Source organism: Urocampus carinirostris, chromosome 15, assembly GCF_059441175.1.
Source record: "Urocampus carinirostris isolate Australia breed hairy pipefish chromosome 15, RoL_Ucar_1.0, whole genome shotgun sequence".
Taxonomy (NCBI): domain Eukaryota; kingdom Metazoa; phylum Chordata; class Actinopteri; order Syngnathiformes; family Syngnathidae; genus Urocampus; species Urocampus carinirostris.
The window spans coordinates 1,252,338-1,266,619 of record NC_142363.1 but is presented as its reverse complement, the minus strand read 5'-3'; the positions used below and the strand labels follow the sequence as shown (position 1 = coordinate 1,266,619).

At 38.5% G+C, this 14,282-nt stretch overlaps 1 pseudogene; it reads right to left on the bottom strand.

Annotated features, from left to right (window-relative positions):
- Window positions 1–12,223: 12,223 nt before the first annotated feature.
- Window positions 12,224–12,404, bottom strand: LOC148351287 (U2 spliceosomal RNA; annotated as a pseudogene).
- Between the last annotated feature and the right edge of the window lie 1,878 nt (window positions 12,405–14,282).

The window sequence follows — 14,282 nt, the reverse complement described above, 5'->3', positions numbered from 1 at the left end:
GGTCATGGTACTGGTATCAAAATAATTATTCAACAAACCACTGTATAACATACTCTCACCGTAACACATCAGAGCCTGCACAGAACACTAGCTGAGCAAAAGAGGAATGGAGAGGGGGGCGAGAGCGGTGCTAGGAATTAAAACTATTGACATAGAAACATCAAGATCAGTCTGAAACAAGATATTGGGAAAATATAAAGCCAGGGTAGCTCAACATAGTTATCTTGCAGCCATCACGATCAACAATAGTACGCAACCATGGTCCTCTGGTGAGTGTAGAAAATCCAATCGTGTAAAATATTTACACACTCCAAAACACACAATATTGCCGACAAATAAAAGAAAAAATCCACCGAGAAGCATCTTCATCGACTGACGTTGCTTGTTGCTAGCTGTCTGTTTAGCCCCATAACTCCTGTTTACAAATACAGAATAGTAAAAAAAAAACATGCCATAGAGCAACCTAACGTTTGATTCACATTCATCTTTTTCAGCCAATTACAGGCTTTGTTTTACCACGCTTTAGCCTATGCGAGCCTGTAAATGCTGAAAAGGACCCACCTCCAAATAACTTTGGCCAATAGTGACCAATTCAAATGACAACTGACACGTTGGTTAGGAAATGAAACACCGGTATACATTTCCCAGCATACACCGCGGTCTACTTCGCCTATGAGGGAAAATCGAGTCGGCGGTTGCTTGCCTTAGTTGCAAGACCTTGTGACTTAATATTGATCCATATATAAGGCGCACTGTATTGTAAGGCGCATGGTCAGCTTTGGAAAAAAATGAAGGCTTTTAGGCGCACCTTGTAGTTGTGAAAATACCTTACATATTTACGTATACGTTATAAGAAGGGTTTAAAAATACCACCTTACATTGACGAAAAAGGTGCTTGATGTGGGTCATAAAGCAGCGGCGTGCTGTCGAGGGAGGGGAGCGGGGTGTGGTTAGAAGGGGATGGGGCCAATTCTAATTCCTCCCTGATTCTTCTTAAGAATATGGCACTGGCCTTGGAAAGACTAAATCTGGTGAAGAAAAATGAGCGGGTAAATCTGGGGAAGACCATGTGCTTGTTGGGCACACCACCACAACCCCCCCACCCATCATTTTTTAATGCGCTTTATTTTTTAAAATGCTGAGTTAATGAGGATAGTCGGTATCACAATGCTACATATATTATTCACCTCATTGGGTTTTCTGCCTGCTTGAACCAGCTAGGAGTCAAAGATGTGCGACAAGGGCCGGAGTATTATGAACTGATAAACTGACACACACACACACACACACACACACACACACACACACACACACACACACACACATACACACACACACACACACACACACACACACACACACACACACACACACACACACAAAGAAGCAATGATGCCATCATGTATGATCTCAGATACAATGAGATCCCAACTACAGTATGTGCATTAATGCATCCAACAGACTCCCTATATAGCCATTTCCATGGGATTCTACATTTGTACAACACAACTCATTCCACTAAACGCTTGTGGGATACAGCTGGTATGGAACTCATGTCATAATGAACAGCATGTTTATGGAGTATTTATTTTTGCTCACTTAAAGTGTTTTGCACTTTTAAATTTTAAATAGTCCCACAGGCTTTGTCACCTAATACAAAGCAAGCATTTTTGCAAATGTGTTAATGGGGCTTTCATGTGTACGCTGGCTGACCAGTGGAGGTATTTGCCCAAAGCTGGCCCATTATTGCACCCCCAGGAGAGATCAGAGGAGAAAGCGTCTTGACGTGACCCCATCATAGTTGCCTCTTAAAGGTAGCCGTCCAAAATTAAGACCTCATAAATAAGCAGAAGAGGAGAGTTTAAGTGGGTGTAGGAATGTCTGTTTGTCGTCAAAATGTGAATTTATGCATCAGCCATCATGAACGACATGTGTAACTTGTAAATTTTTGTTTAACTATTACCTATGATACATGTTTTTCTTTTCAGTCAAGTATGCGTCATCAACCATCACTGAAGATTTGAAATTATTGAGCTGTTAAACAATCCCACATAGGGGCACTTTAAACACACATTCAACATATTCCCTGAGGCAATTTTCTATATACAGTTGCTCCTTGGTTTACAGTGGTCTCAGCATATGCATTTTTGCACTGGTTTTGTAGTGGCGTACAATATGTTGTCATGGGGCTAGGGTTGACATTGTAAATAAAAAAGTAATAAAGAAATGAATATTGAACTGAATTGTCTTGATTGTCATTGATAACAAAGTAGTTAGCATAGTTTTAAAAAAAGATTAGACATGGAATTTCCGAATAAACATGTAATTAGGACTTAAAAGAAAACATAACAAAAGAGAATGTCAAGATAAATGGTCAAAAATATTTACAATGTAGAGCTTGGAAACTGGCCTAAGGTGTAATAAAAGTGCAATGAAAGGTAGTGCAATAATATTCAAATATTCATCAGCAGCAATAATTTCAAATAAGTCGCAAGATATATATATTTTTCAGTTTTTGCATGCTTGTTCAGCGTGGTGATAGCTTCAGGGAAAGTTTTTCTGAGCCTGTTAGACCTTGTTTTAAGGGACCTGTAGCACCCACCAGAGGGCTGGTAAACATATTGAATTAAGAAACAATTTTGTTTTGATATAAAAACAAACACTTTAAAAAATACACAAAATATAAATAGTACGTGTTTCCAAATCCGTAACAATATTTGTTGTTTTCAATTTTATTAGCTCATGTAATTGTTTCGTGTGTCCAAAAGGTTTTACAACAGTATAGTTGTAAAGTGAAACAAAATGAGAGGAATGAAAGATATGCTACGGCTCTGGTGTTTTCCATATGTTTTTTTATGAGTTAACTTTTTGTTACCATTACGTACGCTTGTTTTACTGAAAAAGTACAGTGATCAACGTCAACCTTATTGTCAAATATGCTTCATGCACAACTAAGAAGAAATTACTTCCTCTTTCCCACGTGCAACCATGTAATAAAAAAGGCATAGTACAAATAACAGAGAGCAGCAAGGTCAAAAGAGGAAAAAAAGTATGTGTATAAAAATATAAGAATAAATAGAGTTTCAAATGACAAATAAGCTTTCATAATTAATCCATTTTAGGTTGGAAGTCCGATTTCATTGTTTGATTTGGTAAACGTCTGAAATTCTTTCTCCAATAAGAAACAAAGAAAACTCACTAATCTGTTGTGGCGCTCAATAATAATACCCAACTATATTATATTGCATATTATATTTTGTGTGTCCTGTTTCATCTGGAGGGACGAAAGTATGACCAACTTGAATGTCGAGGTGCTTAACTTGTTTGGGTGTTTGGGCATTTGGGTTGGCCATGGTCCAAAAATGTTTGTGTGTGTTTTTTGCTACTTTTTGCTACTTTTTCCCTTTTTATTTTTTTATTTTCTTTTATTTTCTTGATTTTTGTATGTGTTGTCTTGCTGTCGGTCACCCCTCTCGAGGGATATGACCAGGGTAGATATATAGATAGATAGATTTTATATTGTTATTATTATAAATGTAATTAATAATAAAAAAATAATACAATATAACGACATTGTGTATAATCTAGCACCTGCTAATGGTAAAGCAGCTTCATTCATCAAAAATAAAGTATATATTTGCATGACTATTATTCATTGCAATATTGCTACGATGCACTCACAACTTACAGTAGATCTGCCTCCAAGCCCTACCTTATAATTTCTTATAACATTCTTATTTTTTCTCATCAGAGTCTTTTTTTAGGTAGTTTTGTTGGAGTGCCATAGCAAATATTGCTAAAATGTACTGGAATACAATACCAGCCCTTTCATAGTCTGTTGTTGAGTTTTGATGTATTTTGGTTACACCCAAAGGCAACCTGAAAGTTTACCTATATAGTGTTTACATAAATATAAATGTTAGTCTTAAAAAAAAATACATTGTGATGCTAGGACGCTATCGACCGTGCAAATATTTTGGAAAAAACAACCACTTCAAACAAGCTGTCCTGGCATACCATACAAAATGATGTGCATCATAAAGAATTCTGTCTGACAGAGTTGAAAGGGCTCCCCCTCTTGTTAGTCCTTTAATGGAATAAGAGCTTGCTCTGTCCACTCCACGCATCGGCCCGGTATTGCAGTACCTCCGGGAACGGTGCATTCGCAATGATCGCAGCAAGGCTTTAGGGCTAGGACCTTAGCTTGGCCTTTTGGCTGAGAGTAAGTGTCCCGGCTCCTAGGCTTTGTAGCGTATTATGAACTGACCGATTACGGATAAGGGATAATGAATAACGAAGATAGAACAATAACCCTTAAAAACCCCCCACTTTAATCAATATGTGGAAAAACAAAAGAAGGGATGGCTGCGTTTTTTAAAGAAGGACATTGCTTACACAAGTGTCAAGTTCAATTCTTGCGTGTTTTTTATTCCCCTTCTGACTGCCTTTGAAATATGTTGCTCTTAGTCGTAATCATATGCTGCTGTATGTGGGGTATTCTCAGCCAATAGTGTTTTGCCCAAACAGCCCAAAAACAACAGGGAGTTTCCCCAGAGCACTTTGCCGAGCAGCTGTGAGAGTGCGGTAAATGGCACGTTTTTTTGACAGGAAGTTCCATCGAAGGCCAGGAAGCCCTGCCAACTTTGTTGCTGGTCCATTCATAAATCTTGTACTCAGTGTAATCGAAAAAGGTCGAGGTGATGAGGCACGTGTGGCCTTACTGGAGGTGACGCAAACCTCCATGGCAGGACGTGAACAGGTCGAAGGTGTTTGAGAGACTGTTTAAGAAGTACCGTATTTTCCGCACTATAGGGCGCACCGGGTTATAGAGCGCACCTCCAAAAAATAGTTTTTGGTCCTATATCTTCCAAAGATAAGGCGCACCGGATTATAAGGCGCTACAATGGGAACATCGACAAAACAGTCAGATGATTCAGTCAAACTGATTACCCCCTTAACATTCCCAAAGCTTGCAAAGAAGCAAATACGTGTCGTAGACACGTGCGGATGCGGTGTCCGTACGATGTCACTTAAATGCGTCATTTCAAATATCATTCGGAAGGTTGAAGTCTTGGGATTCAAGAAATGCCAAACATTTCTATGTTTCTATTTTCTTTTTCGCTCACAACTTTACTGTGCATATGACAATAAACACTTGGAATTTAGTTTAATTCACTCAACTCATCACAGCAACATCAAGATCGTTCTAAAACAAGATACCGGGAAAATATAAAGCCGCATAGCTCACCTAAGTTCTCACGTTCAATAATGATACGCGATCATATTCTTACAACCGTGAGTGAAGTAAATCCAGGAGAGTAGAATATTTACAAATACAGACTAATGAAACATCTTTATGGCGTACTTTAGCAAGCTTGCTACGCCATTGCTAAACTCGGCCGATTGCAGGGTTTGTTTTGGCCATCTACCCAATCCGAGGCTCTGAATAACTTCAGCCAATAGTGATCGATTCAAATGATGATTGACACATTGGTTAGCCAATGAAACGCCGGTATATAAATCCCAGCATACACCGCGGACTACTCCACGTTCGGGGTAAAATCGAGTCGGCGGCTGTTGAGTAAGTTGCGAGACCTTGCGAATTTAATATTGAGCCATATATAAGGCGCACTGTGTTATAAGGCGCATGGTCAGCTTTTGAAAAAAATTAAGACTTTTAGGTGCGCCTTATAGTGCGGAAAATACGGTAGATCATAGATCATACTTGCTCTTACATTGCATACACTCACACATGCACAACTCTCACATAGACACAATCATACCCATTATGAAAAACATTGCTTAGATGGCAGACAACAGGAAAAATGAGCCAGTTATTACATACACCAGGGTACTCCAACCTGGTTCCTGCGATAACCTGGGTGCCCCCTGAGGACCGCTGCCCACCAACCTCTTCTAAAAATATCCCACCAGTGGTGGGTCGTTGTGATTTTCTGGTGGAATGATTTTTTTTTTCTATTGGTTGACTGAGTCAAATTAAGCTCTTCCCATCCATCTTATTCTCTTTGTTTCTTCACTTTTTCATTTCTTTGTTTTTCAATTCTTTGTTTTGTCTTTTCTTCATTTCTTTCTTTCTTTCTTTCTTTCTTTCTTTCTTTCTTTCTTTTTTTCTGTCTTTCTTTCTCTTTCTTTCTTTCTTTCTTTCTTTCTTTCTTTCTTACTTTCTTTCTTTCTTTCTTTCTTTCTTTCTTTCTTTCTTTCTTTCTTTATGTCAAAGATAAAAACATTATACATTTATATACAAATCAATAACTCAGTCATTAATAAATGAATCCATGATTTACATGGGCTGTTCTTACATTAGAACTCGGAAATTATGACGGGGCCTTAAACTATCTTCCTGTGAGTTGTGAGTTTTATCTCTAAAGGCCAGTTTATTCTGGTAACAGGTATCGATACCTTAGATATTATTTTGTGTATTATTTTAGGTACATTCAAATGTATTTGCAAGCCAAAATGTTAAGTAGTTTCACGCTTCCTACAAGGCGGCCATTCACTGTACTTCTATCTATCCCACCAGACAATAGAGCAAAATCAATGGCCTTAAGTATTATAGTAGGTCCTGACGCTTTATCAGCATAGTCAAGACGTAATACTCGTTAGAATGTAAAATCGGTATAAGAGCAACGTTTTACCACTTGATGCTGTTTGAGGAAACAAAAAACTTAAACTGATGTGTGTTGGGCTCAGAATCTCACATTGTGTTGCCTTTGTAGTGATCTTACTGCCAACAGCTGGAGCGGAAGCCACGGGCTATTTTCAGCTTCCATATGTGTTTGTGTACATAAGATGTGTTGTGTGTATGGGTGTGAAAGAGAGGAAAGACAGAAATTTGTTCATGCACCTCCCTGCTGGGTTCGCTCAATTTCCTGGTTGCAGGTGGTGCAGTGTGATCTCTTCCTGCCTCCACCAGCGGGTGTGCGTACATCCATGGCCTCCACTGATTTCCTGCCCATGAGGAAGAGGAAACTGCCGCAAACAGGATGGATCTTCCAGGCAGAAAGAGTCACCACGGGCTCGACTAAGTGGAAGAAATGGACAGTGACCCTGAATTGATGGAAAGATCCACATATGCATAACATTTCCCTTCTTTGCTAAGAGTACAGGAATTCATATTATGTCACCATCAAATGTTCTCTCCCCAGTCATTTTTTGTTATATTTTGTTCATTTTTATTCATTTCAGTCATGTTGCAACAAACATGACATAACAAAGAAAAAAATCACCTTAAAATAAAAAGGGATGACAGGTTGAAACCAAAGACCTCAAGGAAACTTGTCCCCAAAATAACTTTGGACACTTCTTCAATCAATCATATAAATAAATTAGCATAACTTATACCATTTTAACAATCATTTGTTAAAACAGAATGACCACATTATTGAAACACGATATATAGTGTATTTTACAGTTTATGAGAAATTATTCTTTTCATATCATTCTTCTTCTCACGCTCTAACAACAATAAATTGCGTAAAAGCTGGGACAAATACGCTTTTCTTGGGAAAACTTTAAATTGTCCCTAGGTGTGAATGAGCAAGTGAGTTGTATGTTTCTGTGTACCCCGCGACTGGCAGGAATACATATTTAATGAAAATGTATACCAATCGAAACAATTATTTTCCATTGTCCTATAATTTTAATTGTAAAGCTTTAATGTTGAGATCAAATCATCAGAATTCACAATAAGCCCTAATAAAATGACTAATTGACAGTGAAAAAGAACCCACATGAGATGAGCTGCATTAGTATTGCAAACATCAGTTGTTTAAGTCCATACAACATACCATAACATACAGTAACTACTAATATAATGTCGTTGAGTATTCATTGGTGTTATGCATGCCGGGCAATAAAAGTCATCCTGTTGACATTTTCGCCATATTAATGTACAATACAGTAAACTTATCATGTTACCTGTCATATTTTATCACTCTGACAGGAAACTTCCTGTCGTAGCTTTAAAGTTAACATTGCATATCCCAAGGCCTTTTAGTCACATACTGTACATGCTGACGTGCACAAAAGTCGATGCATGGGCAAGCCCAGGCAGATTAGTCTTCCTTCGAATTTTCGTCAAACTTTTGGCATTCTGAGATTCTTCGGAATCGGCAGCAACACACATATTATATTATTATTATTAATATTATATATTGAGAGCACTTCAAGATGTTTGTAAGTAGAATATTAACACCAGAAGTTCCACAACCAAGTCATTTGGTTTTCCTACATAGAATGACCAAATGACTGGATTGGCTCCACCATTGATCTGCAAATAAGGCAAACTCTGGTGTGAACCACAAAATTTAGTAATGAGCTTTGGCATGCTAATGTGAAGAAAATAATGTTTTGTGGGGGCATAACCAGCCTGTATTTTTTATTATTATTACCGTAGTTGTATTTTTTTGGTATTTTTATTCTATTCATGCAATCTAAATTTGGTAGTATTTCCTTGGTGTTTTTGTAGTATTTCCATAAGAAATGTTTTGTTGTATATCTGTACTGTTTTTGGATTATTACTCTCGTTGTACTTTTGTAGTACTTTTATTGGATTATTTCTGTCGCAGGATTTTTGTAGTATTCCTGTCGAAGTAATTTAAATTATTTCCATACTAGTATCTTTTTAGTATTTCTTTAATATGTTTTACTATTACTGTAGATTTTTGTAGTAATACTGTTTTAATAATTCTGCTATTCTGCTAAGTATTTTGTATCATAGTAGTACTATAGTAGTATTTCTTTTCTTATCAGAATGAAAATAAAATAAAATATTAGATCATTTTTATAGACATTAACTAGATATTTATTAAAGGTATTTTTGGGGTCCTTGGACCTTCAGATATAAATATTATAAACATATCACTCTCCTCAGGTGTTGTTCCAGCGGCATTTAGGTGCGCTGTTATTAAACCTACACTTAAATGACCCAAACTTGATCCAGAAAACTTATGTATTTACAAACCTGTGTCATACCTACCGTTTATTTCTTAATTACTTGAAAGAGTTGTGGCACAGCAGCCTGAACACTTTTGTATCTGAGAATAATCTTTTTGAATCTATGCAATTAAGTTTCAGGGCAAATCACTCTAGTAAGCCCTGGTTTAGGTAACCAATGATCTTCTACTGGCAATGGACTCCAGTCTATTATTACTCTTGCTGCTGCTGGACCTTAGTCCTGCCTTTGACACTGTGGACCATAATATCTTACAAGACTTGTTGGAAAAATTGATTAGTCTCTTAGGAAACGGTCCTCTTATAGAATAGAATAGAATTTACTTTTATTGTCATTCTTTGTAACCATGCACATAGAACAAAATGTCGATACACCTGACCCGTACAGTTAAACTGTAGCGAGCCGATACAGCCGCAGCCAAACAGGGCGCTGCCATTTTAGACCCAACTGTGTTGTGTTGGGAGTCATTACTAAACCAAACCCCCCAATTCCAACCCTTAATGCCGAGCAGGGAGGCAATAAGTAGCTATGTTGTAAGTCTTAGGTATGACTCGGCCGAGGCTTGAATCAGCAACCTGCCAGTCTCGGAGCGGGCGCCCTACCATCATGAGAATGCCGTGTACTTTTTGTCATCAGGGTGCAAGGGGACATTGTAGTAGCACGACGTCAGGTCCATTGTGGAGAAAAAGGCATTTCCCCCAAGTGCGGCCAAAGCATCAGCTATCACTTCGTTTGTCTGCTATTTGATATGTTTAACTGAAATTGCTGATCCGAACAATTAATGATTTATAAAGGAAAATCTTGAAAATGATCAGGGTTGCCCAAACCTTTGCATACAACTATATATATATATATATATATATATATATATATATATATATATATATATATATATATATATATATATATATATATATATATATATATATATATATATATATATATATATATATATATATATATATATATATATATATATATATATGTATATATATATATATATATATATATAGTTCTGAGGTCATGAGATCGAACCTCCTGTGTGGAGTTTGTGTGCTCTCCCCATGCTTGCGTGGGTTTCCTCCGGATACTCCGGTTTCCTCCCACATTCCAAAAACATGCATGTCAGGTTAATTGGCCGGTCCAAATTGTCCCTTGGTGTGGATGAGCGGGCGAATTGTCTGTCCCTGTGTGCCATGCGACTGGCTTGCAACCAGTTCAGGGTGTCCCCTGCCCACTGCCCGAAGATAGCTGGGATGGGCTCCATCACAACCGCGACCCTACTGAGGATAAGAGGTGCAGATAATGAATGGATATAAATATGTATATATATACTGGACTGTCTCAGAAAATTAGAATATTGTGATAAAGTTCTTTATTTTCTGTAATGCAATTAAAAAAACAAAAATGTCATACATTCTGGATTCATTACACATCAACTGAACTATTTCAAGCCTTTTATGATTTGAATATTGCTGATTTTGGCTTACAGCTGAAAAAAACTTAAAAATCCTATCTCAAAATATTAGAATACTTCCTCAGACCAAGTAAAAAAATAATTTTATAACAGCAAAACTAAATCAAACATTTGAAAATGTCCATTGATGCACTCAGTACTTGGTTGGGAATCCTTTTGCACGGATTACTGCATCAATCCGGCGTGGCATGGAGGCAATCCGCCTGTGGCATTGCTGAGGTGTTATTGATGCCCAGGATGCTTCGATAGCGGCCTTCAGCTCATTTGCATTTGTAGGTCTGGTGTCTTTCATCTTCTTCTTAACTATACCCCACAAATTCTCAATGGGGTTCAAGGCCGGGGGAATTAGCAGGCCAATCAAGGACAGTGATGCCATGGTCAATGCACCAGTTACTGGTGGTTTTGGCACTGTGGGCAGGTGCCAGATCATGCTGGAAAATGAAATCCTCATCTCCATAGAGCTTTTCAGCAGATGGAAGCATGTAGTGCTCTAAAATCTCTTGGTACACAGTTGCATTTACTCTGGACTTGATGAAACACAGTGGACCAACACCAGCAGCTGACATGGCTCCCCAAACCATTGCTGACTGTGGGAACTTCACACTGGATTTCAAGCAACTTGGATTTTGCTCCTCTCCAGCCTTTCTCCAGACTCTGGCGCCTTGACTTCCAAATGAAATGCAAAACTTGCTTTCGTCTGAAAAGAGGACTTTGGACCACTCTGCAACTGTCCAGTGCTTCTTCTCCATAGCCCAAGTCAGACGCTTCTTCCGTTGTCTTGAGTTCAGAAGTGGCTTGACCATGGGAATACGGCTATTGTAGCCCATTTCCCGGACACGTCTGTGAACTGTGGCTTTTGATACCTGGACTCCAGCTTCAGCCCACTGTCTTTGAAGCTCCCCCCAAATTCTGGAAGCGGCTCTTCTTCACAATTTTGTTAAGGCTGCGGTCATCTCTCTTGGTTGTGCAGCATTTCCGGCCACATTTTTCCCTTCCAACAGACTTTTTGTGGATATGCTTTGAAACTGCACTCTGTGAACAGCCTGCTCTTTGAGAAATTTCTTTTTGTGTCTTACCCTCCTGATGGAGGGTATCAATGATGGTCCTCTGGACAGCAGACAGATTAGCAGTCTTCCCCATACTTGTGATTTAGTTTACTGAACCAAGCTGAGTGTTTTTAAGGCTCAGGAAACCCTCGCAAGGTGTTTCGAGTTAATTAGATGATTCAGGTGATTAGTTGAATAGCCTACTTGTATACTTTTTCATGATATTCTAATATTTTGAGATAGGATTTTTGAGTTTTCTTAAGCTGTAAGCCAAATTCAGCAATATTCAAATAATAAAAGGCTTGAAATAGTTCAGTTGATGTGTAATGAATCCAGAATGTATGACATTTTTGTTTTTTTAATTGCATTACAGAAAATAAAGAACTTTATCACAATATTCAAATTTTCTGAGACAGTCCAGTATATATATATATATATATATATATATATATATATATATATATATATGTATAATTAATTATGTATAATTAATTATCATGTTTTCGTAGGAGGTCAAACAAGACACAAGAGCAGCAGGAACGATGACAAGGTAACTTTTCTTTGATGGGGCGGGGGGGATTTTGTAAGGTTTATTGTTCTATATTCTTTATCAATTATCCATTATCAGTCAAATCATAACACGCTACAAAGCCATGGGGCCGAGACACTTGCTCTCAGCCAAGAGACTGAGTCAAGGTCCTGGCCATAGAGCCAAGCAGCGATTATTGCGAATGCACCGTTCCCGGAGGTACTGCAATACCGGGCCGATGCGTGGAGTGGACAGAGCAAGCTCTTATTCCATCTCCCGATTGCAAAAATCAAACTTACAGCATTGCTGTAACTTCATAGAACTGTGCCGCACATGCGCTAACCACTGCGCCGCTTTGTTCAGAACCACAGCAGGTATCTCCCCTGCCAGGTAAGTAAGATAAGTTTGACCTGTGGGAGAGCAGGTTCTTAGGTCACTTGCACATTCTAAAGTTAAAAGACACTATCCTAAACGAGCCAAGTGGTGGTAGTGAAGAACAGAATGAAGCAAGAAGGAAAAATGCCGACTGCTATGCTGAGCTAATAAGACTAACAAACGACAAAAGCCTGTCACACCTAAGGCATGAAGCACCTGATGATAGCAGAAAGGCCCTGAAAATTTTGAAAAAACATTACTCCGGAAAACGTAAGCCAAGAATTGTAAATTTGTATACATCACTAACTAATCTGCGGATGACGAAAAAAGAAAAAGTCACTGACTATCTCATAAGAGCAGAAACATAATTATGGCTCTTAGAGACGCAAGAGAAGTCATGAGTGATGGACTAACTGTTGCAATGATACTAGGTGTATTTCCAGAATTACTTAAGCCTCTAGCTGTCAATGTTACACAAAATGAAGATAATGTCACGCTGGCAGATTTTAAAGGAAGGAGGCAGAGAAAATGAATACGTCTGATTCTACAGATAATGTGATGAAAACGTATGTGAAACCAGGTCACATAAAAACGCATGCTGAAGGCAGAAATGATGAAGAACAGATAAAATGCTACAAGTGTGGACTGAAAGGTCACATCGTAAGAAGATGCTACAGGAAGGTATGGTGTAAATACTGTAAAAATAATACACAGCATAAATGCTTATGCAAGAAGAATGGACAAGATGGTGCCAGAATTTCTTGGAAGAAACGGATGATGACCAGGATCAATTCTCTAAGGCCGAACACACAAAGAAGGTGAAACCAACGGACAACGTTCAAATGAAAGGCATCATGGTGATGGAGGAGCGACATCCCACATCGTCAGCGACATCCCACATTGTCAACGACATCGAAAAGTTTGTCAAGTTTGATGACAACTTCATGCCAGGGGGCCATTCTGTTGAATTAGCTGACGGCATAAAGTTTTAAAGATGGCAATGATAAATCTACTATACAACGCTGGACGAGAACACAGAGCAAATTCAACGTGATGCACTCCACATGCTTTCATACCCACATGACATATTCCTGGTGGCAAGAGCAACAAACGGGGGAGCCACTATCATCTTCAAGCGAGGAGACGGCTGTATGGTCACTAATGACGGCAGTAGGTTTGATATTCATGAAAGTGGAAATTTGTTTTACTTGCCAACTGTTCAGTTGAATGCAGTTGATCAATGTAAACAATGTCAAGACATTCAAACCTGGCATGAGATATTGGGTCACTGTAGAAGAAGTTACAAGGTGTAGTGAAAGGTATGGAAATTAGAAGATGTACAGTCTAGCCAGATCAGTTTTTTGAAGTATGTACACAAGGAAAATTCACTCAGACAAGAAGTAGAGAACCAGACACAAAAGCTAAGAAACCCTTACATCTTGTTCATACTGATCTAGCTGGTCCAATAAAAATTGTAAGCGTAGAAGGTCACAAATATGCACAGTCTTTTACAGACGATTACTCGGGTACTATATTTGTGTATTTTCTCAAAACAAAAGGTGACGTTGTACAAGCTACAGAATGATTCTTAGCAGATGTTGCACCTCATCGAGAAGTAAAGTGTATTCGCTCAGATAACAGCTCTGAATTTACAAGCAGAGATTTCCAGGCTCTACTAAGCAAGAATAGGATTAGACATCAGACGTCTGCACCCTATTCACCCCATCAAAACGGGAAAGCAGAGAGAAGTGGGCAAACTCTCTACAGCATAGGTAGATGTTTACTGTTATACAGTAAATTACCAAATGAGCTATGGTGCTATGCTGTACAAACAGCAGCCTATGTGAGGAACAGGTGCTACGCAGACGCACAAAGAAAACA